This window comes from Chiloscyllium plagiosum, unplaced genomic scaffold, assembly GCF_037043375.1.
Source record: "Chiloscyllium plagiosum isolate Xiang-an unplaced genomic scaffold, Cpla_swu_hap1 HiC_scaffold_45, whole genome shotgun sequence".
Classification (NCBI taxonomy): domain Eukaryota; kingdom Metazoa; phylum Chordata; class Chondrichthyes; order Orectolobiformes; family Hemiscylliidae; genus Chiloscyllium; species Chiloscyllium plagiosum.
The window spans coordinates 99,996,000-100,011,398 of NW_028270183.1; positions in this window are offsets into that span (position 1 = coordinate 99,996,000).

Genomic DNA, 15,399 nt, shown 5'->3' on the forward strand with positions numbered 1-15,399 from the left:
CACCTTGACTATTCACTTTGATATTATTGACCTTGATATAATTAAGATGGAGAGGGTTGAGAACAGATTAACCTGGATGTTTCTGGGAATGGAAGGGAGTGAGCTATAAGTAGAAACTGGAAGGCTGGGACTTTTTTCACTGCAGAGTATGAGATTAAGGGGTAACTTTACAGAGGTTTACAGAGGTTTATAAAATCATGAGGGGTACAGATAAGCTGAAGGGCTGATGTCTTTTCCCTCAAGGTGTGGATTCAAAACTGAGGGATATTTTAAGGTGCGAGGAAAAAGATTTGCATAAGTCATGAGAGGTAATTATTTGAAATAGAATCTGGCTTGTGTGTGGAATGAACTTCCAGAGGAAGTGGTGAAAGCAGGGACAGTTACAATGTTTAAAGGACATTTCGATCAGTCCATGGATAAAACATCAGTTTGGATGGTGCTGTGAGCAGCTGCCCTCTCCCTCCCGCTCTCTGAATGAATTCCTGAAGGTTTTCACCCTCCGCCAATGCCTGTGCAGTGGCGTGTGGAGGCCAGCAGAGGGTGGCATTGCATCACTTTAAGCACCACAGAGACTACCAGACCTGCCCCACACAGAGACACACAGATACACACACGGGAATGGTTAGGGCACTACGTGAAGCTCATCTGGTAACTTAAATGAAGCATAAAGAAATGCTCAATTCGCCTCGTAAACTGTTAAAATATGAGTGTCAGATCTACCAAATCCCACTGTTTAAATAAAAACATCAATTTATTTTTTTAACTCTGAAAGTTAACATTTTACATTAACTATTCACAACTCTGGGACCCCCCTTTCTCTTAACTGCTTATTTCCCGACTCCAGCTCTATAGCAATATACTGGTTCTGGGTCTGCCATCCTCTCATACCACAGATGCTTGTAAGCTCTCAGTTCAGAACAGAATTCACCCTCGCTTAAAGGTACAGTACACGCTTTCAACTTCATCACATTATTCCCTGATGAATATCGATAAGTGGAGCCTATCCGGATTTCTCTTGCTCTGTGGTTTGTCAATATTTCATTTGCTCCGTCTGGTGTGTGTCAGGACTTTTGTTGCTCCATTGACAGCATGTCATTATTCGACTTTGTCCATAGGAAAATATCAGTATTTCACTTGCTCACACTCGTGTATGTGGGGCAGGATTTCAGTTGTTTCATGGGGACTGTGACACTGTAACAATCTCAATGTTTGTAGATGGCACCGAACCTGGAAGAACTCTGCAGTCTATGGAGGACAGTGTGGAACTCTAACAGGACAGTCAGACGTTGGTGTCGTGTTCAGGTTTGTGGCAGCTGGGGATTAATGCAGAGCAGTGTGAGGTGATACACTTTGGTAGGAAAGACGATGAAAGACAGTTTAAAGCAGGCTGTGACATTATAATGGGGCTGCAGGACCAGAGAGTCCTGGGTGTATATGAGCACAGATTGTTGAAGATATCAGGACAAGTGGGGAGAGCAGTAACTATCACAGATTAGTTTCAGTATCTGAGCTGTTTACAGGGGGAGGTGTAGGAGGGAGTCTCCATTCTCCCTTCCTGGGAGGTGGTGGTGACGATGTGTAGGTGGGGGACATGGTCATGGTGAGGTGTCCGGAGGGAGTCAGTCCACAGTGTTGTATCCATGCCGTGTTATTAATGGGGGGGGGGGGGGGGTAAAGTGGAGGGAGAGAGACAGACAGAAAGAGACACACACAGACAGAGAGAGACAGAGACAGAGAGAGAGAGAGAGAAGGTGCTGCATGCGGCAGTGAGAGTGGTGGACCATGAGCCTTGTTCGGGGGTAGGTGCTATAACAGATGTACAGTGAGTGTGAGGGAGCAGAGAGAATACAGTGACCCTTACCCTGACAGTGCGGGGAAGGTTATTGATGCTTGTCCTGTATTGCTGAACATTTCTTCAGACCGTAGATACTGCACTGAGCTGGGTGGTGAGCTCAGACCATGCTCGGTGGGTCTGGTCGTGTGGCCCACTCTGGGAAGAGAATGGTCCCCCTCTGTACTAGCCCATTCACCAGGACCTCCGTGCTCCTGTCGACAAACCGTGGTGTAATTACCCCTTATCTGCCAGGCTCGGGGTAAACTGTGCAGGGCAGCTCCAAACGGAGAAAGCTCAACCGTGTGCTCAGTGGCCTTTTAAAGATGGCGCCAGTGTCATGGATCATGGAATATCCAGGGACACCCGGGCGATGGTGAGTACCTCCAGCCATATTGGGTGGGAGAATCGGGCTGGTATTGAATGAGAGGGACACCATGGGGTGGGTGGTTAATGAGGTGAGTTCGATAAGATAGCACCAGGAAACTAGCTCGGCCTAGTGTAGATGATCCCTCTGTCACAGTGAATGGAAATGGCACTAAGAAAAATTCTTGTTAGATTTAGCTCAATGAGCCAAAGACTCTGCTGACCCTACACCCAGATACAAAGCTGCAGAACAAATACTCATCTAAAACTCTGCATCATCTGAACTCCCACCAATATCATGTTCACCTACAATTCCTGGAAACACTTATGTTACGGGATGCTGTAAAAATGTTTTCATTTCTGCATTCTGAAACCTGGGAACACATCCTTCCATAACATTTTCTCTCAGAGTCCCCCTCTCTGTCTATTTCCCATACCCCTCCCATTTATTATTGTTTAAACTGATTCCCCCTCCATCTCTGTGGCAGTGATGTTCGCACCCACCGCATCCCCTTGTCAGGGCACAATGGAGAGATGGAGTTGTAAATGGATGGGAGCTGCACATCCTGTCACTTCCAGCATGGGCTGCAAGATTCCCCACACTGGGCAGTGATCTAACACACTGTTACTGAGCAATGCACTGGGGTGGGGTACACAGTCCTACATGCTGGGAGGGTAACTGCTCCTGGGTTACAGATCAATGCACTGGAGTGGGGTACACAGCCCTACATGCTGGGAGGGTAACTGCTCCTGGGTTACAGATCAATGCACTGGTTTGGTGTACACAGCCCTACATGCTGGGAGGGAAACTGCTCCTGGGTAACTGCTCCTGTTCCCCCCCCGCCTTGTTCCCCACCCCGCCTTGTTCCACCCCCCCGCCTTGTTCCCACCCCCCACCCCCCGCCTTGTTCCCCCCCCCCGCCTTGTTCCCCCCCCCCCCCGGATACACACTGTGAAATAAAAAAACAATCAATTTGAAATAATATAAAACAATGGCAGCAAAAGCACAGCACGATCCCACAGCTCTCTCTGCCTTCACCAATCTCCCACGTGACCCTGGGTCAGTGTCATTACTGCAGAATGAATGAATGAATTGCTGACCATCCCAGTGACATTGAACTACACAGACATCACCACAGAGCAGTTGACCAGAGGCTTGAAACATTAATAAACACATACGCACAGCGAGATCCCACAAGCAGCAATCTAACCCCACACACACAGGGTTGACTTATTTGTGTCAAATCCCAAGGCCCCAGTTACCTTAGCCCCAGGCTTCAAACCTGTTCAAAAACGAGAAGGCCCCAATCCGACAGGACCCGGTTCACCAGAGGTCCCGGTAAAAGCCAGCCCCCCTCCCCAGAGAGAGGAGATTAAACCTCGGGGTCATACACAGACAAAACTCACCTGAGCCCCACAGGCTGCAGCCTGTCATACAGGCCACAGGACTGCGTTCCCCTCTCTGGAGGAAGCCCCACGCATTTCTTCTTCCCCCCTCCCACGCCTTCTCCCCCCCACCACGCCTTCTCCCCCCCACCCACGCCTCTCCTCCCCCCCCCCCACGCCTCTCCTCCCCCCCCCGCCTTTCCTTCCCCGCCCACCCAGCTCCAGGATCCAATCTCCTGCTCGCCCCCAGGGTTACGGGGTGGGGGAGGGGGGGGAAACAAACTGAGAAATAAAAACCAATCAATTTGAAATAAAATACAACAGTGGCACCAAAAGCACAGCACGATCCCACAGCTCTCTCTGCCTTCCCCAATCTCCCACGTGACCCTGGGTCAGTGTCATTATTGCAGAATGAATGAATGAATTGCTGACAATCCCAGTGACATTGAACTACACAGACATCACTGCAGAGCAGTTGACCAGAGGCTTGAAACATTAATAAACACGTACGCACAGCGAGATCCCACAAGCACCAATCTAACCCCACACACATCGTGGGTGATGCTGGTCAAGGTTAGACTTATTTGTGTCAAATCCCAAGGCCCCAGTTACCTTAGCCCCAGGCTTCAAACCTGTTCAAAAATGACAAGGCCCCAATCCGACAGGACCCGGTTAACCAGAGGTCCCGGTAAAAGCCAGCCCCCCTCCCCAGAGAGAGGAGATTAAACCTCGGGGTCATACACAGACAAAACTCACCTGGGCCCCACAGGCTGCAGCCTGTCATACAGGCCTCAGGACTGCGTTCCCCCCTCTGGAGGAAGCTCTTGTCTGAAGGTTTCCTGGGGGGGGGGGGGGCGGGGAAGAAAAGGCGGGGGGGCGGAAAGGCGTGGGTGGGGGGGGGAAGGTGTGGGGGGGGATGACATGCGTGGGGCTTCCTCCAGAAGGGGACCCTCTCTCTGTCCCCCTCTCATTGCCCCGCTTTCTGCCCCCTCTCCCTGTGCACCCATTTCTCTGTCACCGCCTTTCTCTGTCCCCAATCTCTCTGTCACCCCTCTCTCTGTGCCCTCTCTCTCTGTCCTGTCCCCTCTGTCCCCCTCTCTCTGTCCCTCCCTCTGCACCGATCTTCCCTCTGTTCCCCACTCTGTACCCCCCTCTCCGACCCCTTCTCTCTGTCCCCCCACTATGTCCCCCACTCTCTGTCCCCAGACTCTCTGACCCCTTCTATCTCCCTGCATTTTCTATCTCCCTGCACTCTCTGTCCCCTCTCTCTGTCCCCCTCGCTTTATCCCCCTCTCTCTACCCCCTCTCTCTGTCCCCGTCTCTCTGTCCCCCCTCTCTCTGTCCTCCCTCTCTCTGTCCCCCACTCTCTCCCCGCGCTCTCCCCCTCCCCTCCCTCACTCTCCCACTCTCTCCCCACGCTCTCCCCCTCCCCTCCCCTCCCTCACTCTCCCAGTCTTTCTCTTCCCCCCTCTCTCTCCGTGCCTCTCTCTCTGTCCCCTCTCTCATGCTCCCTCTCCCCCTCCCCCTCACTTCCTCTCTCTCTACCCCATCTCTCTTTCCCCTTTCTCTCTACCCCCACTCTCTCCCTCCCTCTACCTCCTCTCTCTCCACGCCTCTCTCTACCTCCTCTCTCTCTCTCTCCCCTCTCTCTCTCTCTTCACTAACTGTCTCCCCAAACTCTGTCACCGAAAGCTGTCCCCTCTCTCTCTCTCCCTCTCTCAGCCGGTCCCTCTTTCACTCCCTCACTCGACCTCTCACTCTCCCCCTCTGTCTCCGCCCTCTCTCTCCACCACTCTCTCCAGCTCTTTCTCTCACCCTCACTGTCCCCCTCCCGTCTTCACCTCCCGTCTCCCGCTCTCTCCACCTCTCTCTCCCCATCTCTCTAGCACTCTCTGTCCCCCTCTCTCTGCCCCCACTTTCCCGCCCTCTTCCACCTCCTCTCTCTGTCCCCCTCTCTCTGTACCGCCTCTCTCTAAGTACTACTCTCTCTGTTCTCCGCTCTCTGTCCCTCTCTCTCTGACCCCTCTCGCTCTCTGTCCCCGCTCTCTCTCTCTCTGTCCCCCCTCTATCCACTCTCTCGCTCTCTCTGCCCCATCCCCCCTCTCTCTGTCCTCCCCTCTCTCTCTCTGTCCCCCTCTCTGCACCGATCTTCCCTCTGTTCCCCACCCTGTCCCCCTCTCCGACCCCCTCTTTCTGTCTCCCCACTATGTCCCCCACTCTGTGTCCCCCGACTCTCTGACCCCTTCTATCTCCCTGCACTCTCTGTCCCCCTCTCTCTGTCCCCCCCTCTCTGTCCTCCCTCTCTCTGTCCCCCACTCTCTGTCCCCCACTTCTTGTCCCCCACTCTCTGTCCCCATTTTCTGTACCCCTCTAGCTGCCCCCTCTTTCCATCACCCTCTCTGTCCTCCCTCTCTCTGTCCCCGTCTCTCTGTCCCCCCTCTCTCCCTTCCCCCTCTCTGTCTCCCTCTTTATCTACCACTCTCTCTGTCCCCGCCTCCCTCTCTGTTCATTCTCTCTCTCCCTCCACTCTCTCTATCCCATCTCTCGCTCTCACTGCCCCCCTCTCTCTGTCCTCCCTCTCTCTGTCCCCCACTCTCTGTCCCCATTTTCTGTACCCCTCTATCTGCCCCCTCTTTCCGTCACTCTTATGCTGTATCTAAACCACCTGTATCCCTGCACTCTCTGTCCCCCCTCTCTCTGTCCCCTCTCTCTGTCCCCCCTCTCTCTGCCCCCCCCTCTCTGTTCCCCCTCTCTCTATCCTCCCTCTCTCTGTCCTCCCTCTCTCTGTCCCCCGCTCTCTGTTCCCCTTTCTCTGTATCCCTCTCTCTGCCCCCGCTTTCCGTCCCCCTCTCTCTGTTCCCATCTCTCTGTCCCCGTCTCTCTGACCCCCGTCTCTGTTCCTCTCTGTCTCCCTCTCTACCTCCCCCCTCTCAGTCCCCCTCCCTCTCTGTCCGTTCTCTCTCTCACCCCCCACTCTCTCTATCTCCTCTCTCGCTATCTCTGCCCCCACACTCTGTCCCCGTCTCTCTGTCCCCCTCTCTCTATCCTCCCTCTCTCTGTCCTCCCTCTCTCTGTCCTCCCTAACTCTGTCCCCCCGCTCTCTGTCCCCCTTTCTCTCTGTCTTCCCTCTCTCTTTCCCCCTCTCTTTGCCTCTTTCTGTTCCCCCTCTCTGTCCCCCCTCTGACACCCCTCGCGATGTTCCCCGCTCTCTACCCCCTCCATCTCTGTATCCCCTCTCACTGTCCCCCCTCTCGGTCCCCCTCTCTCTGTCCCCCTTCTCTCTGTCCCCTCTCTGTCTGTCCCCTCTCTGTCTGTTCCCCCTCTCTCTGTCCCCATCTCTCTGTACCCCTTTCTCTGTACCTATCTCTCTGTACCCCTCTCTCTGTCTTCCCTCTCTTTGACCCCCTCTCTGTGTCCCATCTGTCTGTTCCCCTTTCTCTGTACCCCTCTCTCTGCCCCCTCTTTCCGCCCCCCTCTCTCTGTCCGTTCTCTCTCCCCCCACTCTCTCTATCCCATCTATCGCTCTTTCTGCCCCCCCAATCTGTCCCCGTCTCTCTATTCCCTTCTGTCTGCCCCTCACTCTCTCTCTGTCCCCCCTCTCTCTGTCCCTCACTCTCTCTGTCCCTCACACTCTCTGTCCCTCACTCTCTCTGTCCCTCTCTCTCTGTCCGCGCCCTCTGCCCTCCTTCTCTCTGTCTTACCTCTCTCTTTTTGCCCATCTCTTTTCCTCCCTCTGTTCCCCCCTCTCTGTCACCTCTCTGGCAGCCCTCGCTCTGTCCCCCTCTCTCTACCCCCTCTCTCTCTGTCCCCCTCTCTCTGTCCCCCTCTCTCTGTCGCCCCTTTCTCTGTACCCCATCACTATGTTCCCCCCTCTCTCTGCCATCCGAGACCCCCCCTTTCTGTCCCTCTCTGTTCCCCCTCTCTCTCTCCCCCTCTCTCGTTCCCCCCTTTTGTCCCCTACTCTGTCCAATCTCTCTGTCCTCTCTCTCTCTCTCTCCACCTCACTCTGTGCCCCGACTCTCTGACCCCTTCTATCTCCCCGCGCTCTCTATCCCCACTCTCTGTCCCCTCTCTCTGTTCCCCTCTCTTTGTTAACCTCTCTTTGCCCCCCTGTCTCTGCCCCCCTGTCTCTGTCCCCACTTCTCTGCCCCCGTCCCCCTCTCTTTGTAAGGCCTCTCTCTGTCCCACTCTCTCTGTCCCCTCGCTTTCTGTCCCTCTCTCACTCTCTGTCCCCTCTCGCTCTCTGTCCCCCTCTCTCTCTGTCCCCCCTCTATCCCCTCTCTCGCTCTCTCTGCACCCCCATCCTCCCTCTCTCTGTCCCCCCTCTCTCTGTCCTCCCCTCTCTCTCTGTACCCTATCTCTGTCCCCCTCTCTGAACCTCATCTCTCTGTCCCCCACTCTCTGTCCCTGCTCTGCTGGGCCCCATCTCCCTGTCCACCCTCTCTGTCCCCCACTCTCTCTGTCCCCCCTCTGGCCCCACTCTCTGTATCCCTCTCTCTATCCCCCCTCTCTCTCTGCCCCACTCTCTCTGTTCCCCTCTCTCTGCCCCTCGTCGCCCCTCTCTTTGTCCCGCATCTCTCTGTATCCCTCTCCCTCTGTCCCCCTCTCTCTGTTCCCCTTTCTCCGTACCCCTCTCTCTGTCTCCATCTCTATCTCCCCCTCTCTCTGTCCCCCTCCCTCTCTGTCCGTTCTCTCTCACACCCCCCATCTCTCTATCTCCTCTCTCGCTCTCTCTGCCCCCACTCTCTGTCCCCGTCAGTCTGTGCCCCTCTCTCTGTCCTCCCACTCTCTGTCCCCCTCTCTCTGTCCCCCACTCTCTGTCCTCCCTCTCTCTGTCCCCCTCTCTCTGTCCCCCTCTCTCTGTCCCCCTCTCTCTGTCCCCCTCTCTCTGTCCCCCCTGCCCCCCTCTCTGTTCCCCCCCTCTCTGTCACCCCCTCTCTCTGTCCCTCACTCTTCTGTCCCCCTCTCTCTGTCCGTGACCTCTGTCCCCCTTTCTCTCTGTCCCCCTCTCTCTTTCCCCTCTCTTTCCCTCTCTCTGTCCCCCCTCTGACACCCCTCGCGCTGTCCCCCGCTCCCTACCCCCTCTGTCTCTGTATCCGCTCTCACTGACCCGCCTCTCGGTCCGCCTCTCTCTGTCCCCCCTCTCTCTGTCTGTCCTCCCTCTCTCTGTCCCCGTTTCTCTGTACCCCTTTCTCTGTACCCCTCTTTCTGCTCCCCTTTTTCTGTACCTATCTCTCTGTACCACTCTCTCTGTCCCTGTCTCTCTGTCCCCCACCTCTCTGTCCTCCCTCTCTCTGACCACTCTCTCTGTCCCCATCTGTCTGTTCCCCTTTCTCTGTACCCCTCTCTCTGCCCCCTCTTTCCATCCCCCTCTCTCTGTCCGTTCTCTCTCTCCCCCCACTCTCTCTATCCCATCTCTCGCTCTATCTGCTCCCACTCTCTGTCCCCATCTCTCTATTCCCCTCTCTCTGTCCCCCTCTCTCTGTCCTCCCTCTCTGTCCTCCCTCGCTCTGTCCCCCATCACTCTGTCCCTCACTCTCTCTGACCCCCTCTCTCTGTCCGCACCCTCTGCCCCCCTTCTCTCTGTCTTCCCTCTCTCTTTTCTCCCTCTCTTTCCCTCTCTCTTTCCCCTCTCTGCCACCCCTCGCTCTGTCCCCCTCTCTCTACCCCCTCTATCTCTGCCACCCCTCGCTCTGTCCCCCTCTCTCTACCCCCTCTATCTCTGCCCCCCTCTCTGTCCCCCTCTCTCTGCCCACCTCTCTCTGATGCCCTTCTGCCCACCTCTCTCTGTACACCCTTTCTCTCCCCCTTCTCTCTTAATACGCCATCTCTGCCCCCTCTCTCTCTCTCTGTCCCCATCACTATGTCCCCCCTCTCTCTGCCCTCCGGCCCCCTCTTTCTGTCCCCTACTCTGTCCTCCTCTCTCTCTCCACCTCTCTGTCCCCCCACTCTCTGACCCCTTCTATCTCCCCACGCTCTCTGTCCCCCACTCTCTGTCCCCTCTCTCTGTTCCCCTCTCTTTGTTAACCTCACTTTGCCCCCCTCTCTCTATCCTCACATCTCTGCCCCGTCCCCCTCTCTCTGTCCCCCCTCTCTGACTCCCCTCTCTCTGTCCCACTCTCTGTCCTCTCTGCCCCCCCTCTTTGTCCCCCTCTCTTTGTACCCCCTCTCTCTGTCACACTCTCTCCATCTCCCCTCTCTGTCCCCCCATTTTCTGTCCCTTACTCTCTGTCCTCCCCTCTATCCCCTCTCTCGCTCTCTCTGCCCCCATCCTCAATCCCTCTGTCCCCCCTCACTCTGTCCTCCCCTCTCTCTCTATACCCTCTCTCTCTGTCCCCCTCTCTGAACCTCCTCACTCTGTCCCCCACTCTCTGTCCCTCCTCTGCTCCGCCCCCTCTCTGTCCGCCCTTTCTCTGTCCCCCAACTCTCTGTCCCCACTCTCTGACCTCTTCTCTCTCCACCCTCTCTCTGTCCCCAATCTCTTTGTCCCCCCTCTCTCTGTCTCCGCTCTCTGTACCCCCTCTATGTCCCCCTTCTCTGTCCTCCCTCTCTCTGTCCTCCCTCTCTCTGTCCCCTGCTCTCTGTCCACTCTCTCTATCCCCCCTCTCTCTGACCCCCTCTCTCTGTCTCCGCTCTCTGTACCCCCTCTATGTCCCGCCTCTCTGTCCTCCCTCTCTCTGTCCTCCCTCTCTGTCCTCCCTCTCTCTGTCCCCTGCTCTCTGTCCACTCTCTCTATCCCCCCTCTCTCTGACCCCCTCTCTCTGTCCTTCCTCTCTCTGTCCCCCTTCTCTTTCCCCCACTCTCTCTGTCCCCCTCTCTGTCCCCCTCTCTCTGTCCCCCGCTCTCTGACCCGCGTCGCCCCTCTCTCTGTCCTGCATCTCTCTGTACCCCCTCTCCCACTGTCCCCCCCTCTCTCTCTCTCTCCCTCTCTCTGTCCCAGTCTCTCTGTCCCGATCTCTCTGTTCCCCTTACTCTGTCCCTCTCTCTCTGTCCCCCTCTCTCTGTCCTCCGCTCTCTGTCCCCCTCGCTTTGTCCCCCTTCTCTCTGCCCTCCTCTCTCTGTCTCACTCTCTCTGTCCCCCCTCTGTCGCCCCTCTCCCTTTCCCCTATCACTCTGTCCCCCCTCTCTCTGCCCCCCTACCCCCTCTTTCTGTCCCGCATCTCACTGTACTCCCCTTTCTCTCTGTCCCCCTCTCTCTGCCCCTCTCCCACTGTCGCCTCCTCTCTCTGTCCCCCTCTCGTTCTGTCCCCTACTCTGTCCACACTCTCTGTCCCCCCTCTCTCTCTCCACCTCTATCTGTCCCCCCACTCTCTGACCCCTTCTATCTCGCCGCGCTCTCTGCCCCCCTCTCTGTCCCCTCACTCTCTATCCACCCTCTCTCTGTCCCCCTCTCTCTGTCCCCCACTCTCTGTCCTCCCTCTCTCTGTCCCCCTCTCTCTGTCCCCCTCTCTCTGTCTCCCTCTCTCTGTCCCCCTCTCTCTGTCCCCCCTGCCCCCCTCTCTGTTCCCCCCCTCTCTGTCACCCCCTCTCTCTGTCCCTCACTCTTCTGTCCCCCTCTCTCTGTCCGTGACCTCTGTCCCCCTTTCTCTCTGTCCCCCTCTCTCTTTCCCCTCTCTTTCCCTCTCTCTGTCCCCCCTCTGACACCCCTCGCGCTGTCCCCCGCTCCCTACCCCCTCTATCTCTGTATCCGCTCTCACTGACCCGCCTCTCGGTCCGCCTCTCTCTGTCCCCCCTCTCTCTGTCTGTCCTCCCTCTCTCTGTCCCCGTTTCTCTGTACCCCTTTCTCTGTACCCCTCTTTCTGCTCCCCTTTCTCTGTACCTATCTCTCTGTACCACTCTCTCTGTCCCTGTCTCTCTGTCCCCCACCTCTCTGTCCTCCCTCTCTCTGACCACTCTCTCTGTCCCCATCTGTCTGTTCCCCTTTCTCTGTACCCCTCTCTCTGCCCCCTCTTTCCATCCCCCTCTCTCTGTCCGTTCTCTCTCTCCCCCCACTCTCTCTATCCCATCTCTCGCTCTATCTGCTCCCACTCTCTGTCCCCATCTCTCTATTCCCCTCTCTCTGTCCCCCTCTCTCTGTCCTCCCTCTCTGTCCTCCCTCGCTCTGTCCCCCATCACTCTGTCCCTCACTCTCTCTGACCCCCTCTCACTGTCCGCACCCTCTGCCCCCCTTCTCTCTGTCTTCCCTCTCTCTTTTCTCCCTCTCTTTCCCTCTCTCTTTCCCCTCTCTGCCACCCCTCGCTCTGTCCCCCTCTCTCTACCCCCTCTATCTCTGCCACCCCTCGCTCTGTCCCCCTCTCTCTACCCCCTCTATCTCTGCCCCCCTCTCTGTCCCCCTCTCTCTGCCCACCTCTCTCTGATGCCCTTCTGCCCACCTCTCTCTGTACCCCCTTTCTCTCCCCCTTCTCTCTTAATACGCCATCTCTGCCCCCTCTCTCTCTCTCTGTCCCCATCACTATGTCCCCCCTCTCTCTGCCCTCCGGCCCCCTCTTTCTGTCCCCTACTCTGTCCTCCTCTCTCTCTCCACCTCTCTGTCCCCCCACTCTCTGACCCCTTCTATCTCCCCACGCTCTCTGTCCCCCACTCTCTGTCCCCTCTCTCTGTTCCCCTCTCTTTGTTAACCTCACTTTGCCCCCCTCTCTCTATCCTCACATCTCTGCCCCGTCCCCCTCTCTCTGTCCCCCCTCTCTGACTCCCCTCTCTCTGTCCCACTCTCTCTGTCCTCTCTGCCCCCCCTCTTTGTCCCCCTCTCTTTGTACCCCCTCTCTCTGTCACACTCTCTCCATCTCCCCTCTCTGTCCCCCCATTTTCTGTCCCTCACTCTCTGTCCCCCCCTCTATCCCCTCTCTCGCTCTCTCTGCCCCCATCCTCAATCCCTCTGTCCGCCCTCACTCTGTCCTCCCCTCTCTCTCTGTACCCTCTCTCTCTGTCCCCCTCTCTGAACCTCCTCACTCTGTCCCCCACTCTCTGTCCCTCCTCTGCTCCGCCCCCTCTCTGTCCGCCCTTTCTCTGTCCCCCAACTCTCTGTCCCCACTCTCTGACCTCTTCTCTCTCCACCCTCTCTCTGTCCCCAATCTCTTTGTCCCCCCTCTCTCTGTCTCCGCTCTCTGTACCCCCTCTATGTCCCCCTTCTCTGTCCTCCCTCTCTCTGTCCTCCCTCTCTCTGTCCCCTGCTCTCTGTCCACTCTCTCTATCCCCCCTCTCTCTGACCCCCTCTCTCTGTCTCCGCTCTCTGTACCCCCTCTATGTCCCCCCTCTCTGTCCTCCCTCTCTCTGTCCTCCCTCTCTGTCCTCCCTCTCTCTGTCCCCTGCTCTCTGTCCACTCTCTCTATCCCCCCTCTCTCTGACCCCCTCTCTCTGTCTCCCTCTGTCCCCTCTCTCTGTCACCGTCTCTCTATCCCCCTTCTCTCTGTCCCACCTTTCTCTGTTCCCCCTCTCTATGCCCCCCTCTCTCTCTGTCCCCACCCTCTCTGTCGCCCCCTCTCTTTGACCCCTTCTCTCTCTGTCCTCCTCTGTCTCTGTCCCCCTCTCTCTGTCTCCTCTTTCTGCCCCCTTCTCTCTCTGTCCCCCCTCTCTCTCTGACCCCCTCTCTCTCTGACACCCTCTATCATCCCCACTCTCTGTCCCCCTCTTTCTCTGTCACCCTCTCTCTGTCGCCGTCTCTCTGTCCCCCTCTCTCTCTGTCCGCTCTCTCTCTGTCCCCCTCTATCTGTCCCCTCTCTCTCCCCCGCTCTCTGCCCCCTCTCTGTTGCTCTCTCTGCCCCCGCTCTCTCTGCTCCCCCGACCTCTCTCTCTCTGTTCCCCTCTCTCTGTCCCCCTCTCTCTGTCCCCCTCACTCCTGTCCCCCTCGCTCTGTCCTCTCTCTCTCCCCCGCTCTTTGACCCCCTCTCTGTTGCCCTCTCTCTCAGCCCCCTCTCTCTCTGGCCCCCGTCCCCCTCTCTCTGTCCCCCTCTCTCTATCCCCCTCTCACTGCCCCCCTTTCTCTCCCGCTCTCTCTGCCCCCCTCTCCATCCCCCCACTCTCTGTCCCCCCACTCTCTGACCCCCTCTCTCTCCCCCACTCTGTACCCCTCTCTCTGTCCCCTTCTCTCTCTGTCCTCCTCTCTCTGTCCTTCCTCTCTCTTTCTCCCCTCTCTCTCTCTCTGGCCCCCTCTCTCTCTGACCCCCTCTCTGTCCCCGTCTCTCTGTCGCTCGCTCTCAGTCGCCCTCTCTCTGACCCCCACTCTCTCACACCCGCCTCTCCCTGTACCACCTCACTGTCCCCCTCTCTCGCTGTCGCCCCTCACTCTGTCACGGTCTCTCTGTCCCCCCCACTCTCTGTCCCCCCCTCTCTCTGTCCCCCTCTCTCTCTGTCCCTCTCTCTCTGTCCCCTCTCTCTCTCCCCCGCTCTCTGACCCCCTCTCTGTTGCCCTCTCTCTGCCCCCACTCTCTCTGCCCTGCCGACCCCTCTCTCTGTCCCCCTCTCTCTCTGTCCCTCTCTCTCTCTGTCTCCCTCTCTCTGCCCCCCTCTCTCTGTCACCGTCTCTCTATCCCCCTCTCTCTGTTCCCCCTTTGTCTGTCCCCCTCTCTCTGTCCCCCCCTCTTCCTCCTCTCTCTCTGCCCCCCTCTCTCTCTCTGTCCCCCTCTCTCTCTGTCCCCCTCTCTCTCTGCCCCTCTCTCTCTGATCCCCGCTCTCTCTCTGCCCCTTTGTCTCTCTCGGTACCCTCTCTTTCTGTCCCCCCCTCTCTCTGTACCCTCTCTCTCTGTCCCCCTCTCTCTCTGTACCCTCTCTCGCTGTCTCCCACTCTCTCTGTCCCCCTCTCTCTGTTCAACCACTCTCTGTCACCCTTTCTCTGACCCCCCTCTCTCTGTCCCACTCTCTCTGTCCCCTCTCTCTCTATCCCCTCCTCTCTCTCTGTTCCCTCTCTCTCTATCCCCTCTCTCTCTGTCTCCCTCTCTCTCTGTCTCCCTCTCTCTGTCTACCTCTCTCTCTGTCTCCCCCACTCTGTCCCCCTCTCTCTGTCGCCCCCTTTCTCTGTCCCCCTCACTCTCTGTCCCCCTCTCTCTGCCCCCCTCTATCTACCTCACTCTCTGTCCTCCACTCTCTGTCCCCATCTGTCTGTCGCCCTCTCTCTGAGCCCCTCTCTCCCAACCGCCTCTCTCTCTCCCCCGCTCTCTGCCCCCTCTCTCTGTCACCCTCTTTCTGTCCCCCTCCTTCTTACCCTGTCTCTCTCCCACCTGCCTCTCCCTCTGCCCCGCTCTCTGCCCCCTCTTTCTGTCGCCCTCTCTCTGTCCCCCTCTGTCTCCTACCCGCCTCTCTCTATCCCCCCTTTTTGTCCCCCTCTCTCTCTCTCTGTACCCCTCTCTCTGTTCCCTCTCTCTGTGACCCCCTCTCTCTCCCACCCGCCTCTCTCCCTGTCCCCCTCTCTCTGGCCCCCTCTGTGTCACTCTCTCTCTGCCCCCTTCTCTCTGCCCCCCTCTCTGTCCCCTCTCTCTCTGTCCCCCCCTCTCTCTCTCTGTCCCCCACTCTCTCCATCCCCCACTCTCTGTCCCCCTCTCTCCCTCCACTCTGTACCCCTCTCTATCCCCCAATCTCTATTCCCTCTCTCTCTGTCCCGTCTATCTCCCCCTCTCTCTGTCCTCCTCTCTCTGTATCCCTCTCTCTGTCCCCTGTCTCTCTCCCCCACTCTCTGACCCCCTCTCTCTGACCCCTCTATCTCCCCCACACTCTGTGCCCCTCTCTCTGTCGTCTCTTTCTGCCCCTCTCTCTCTGCCCCCTCTATCTCCCCCACTCTCTGACCCCCACTCTCTCCCACCCACCTCTCTCTGTACCCCCCACTG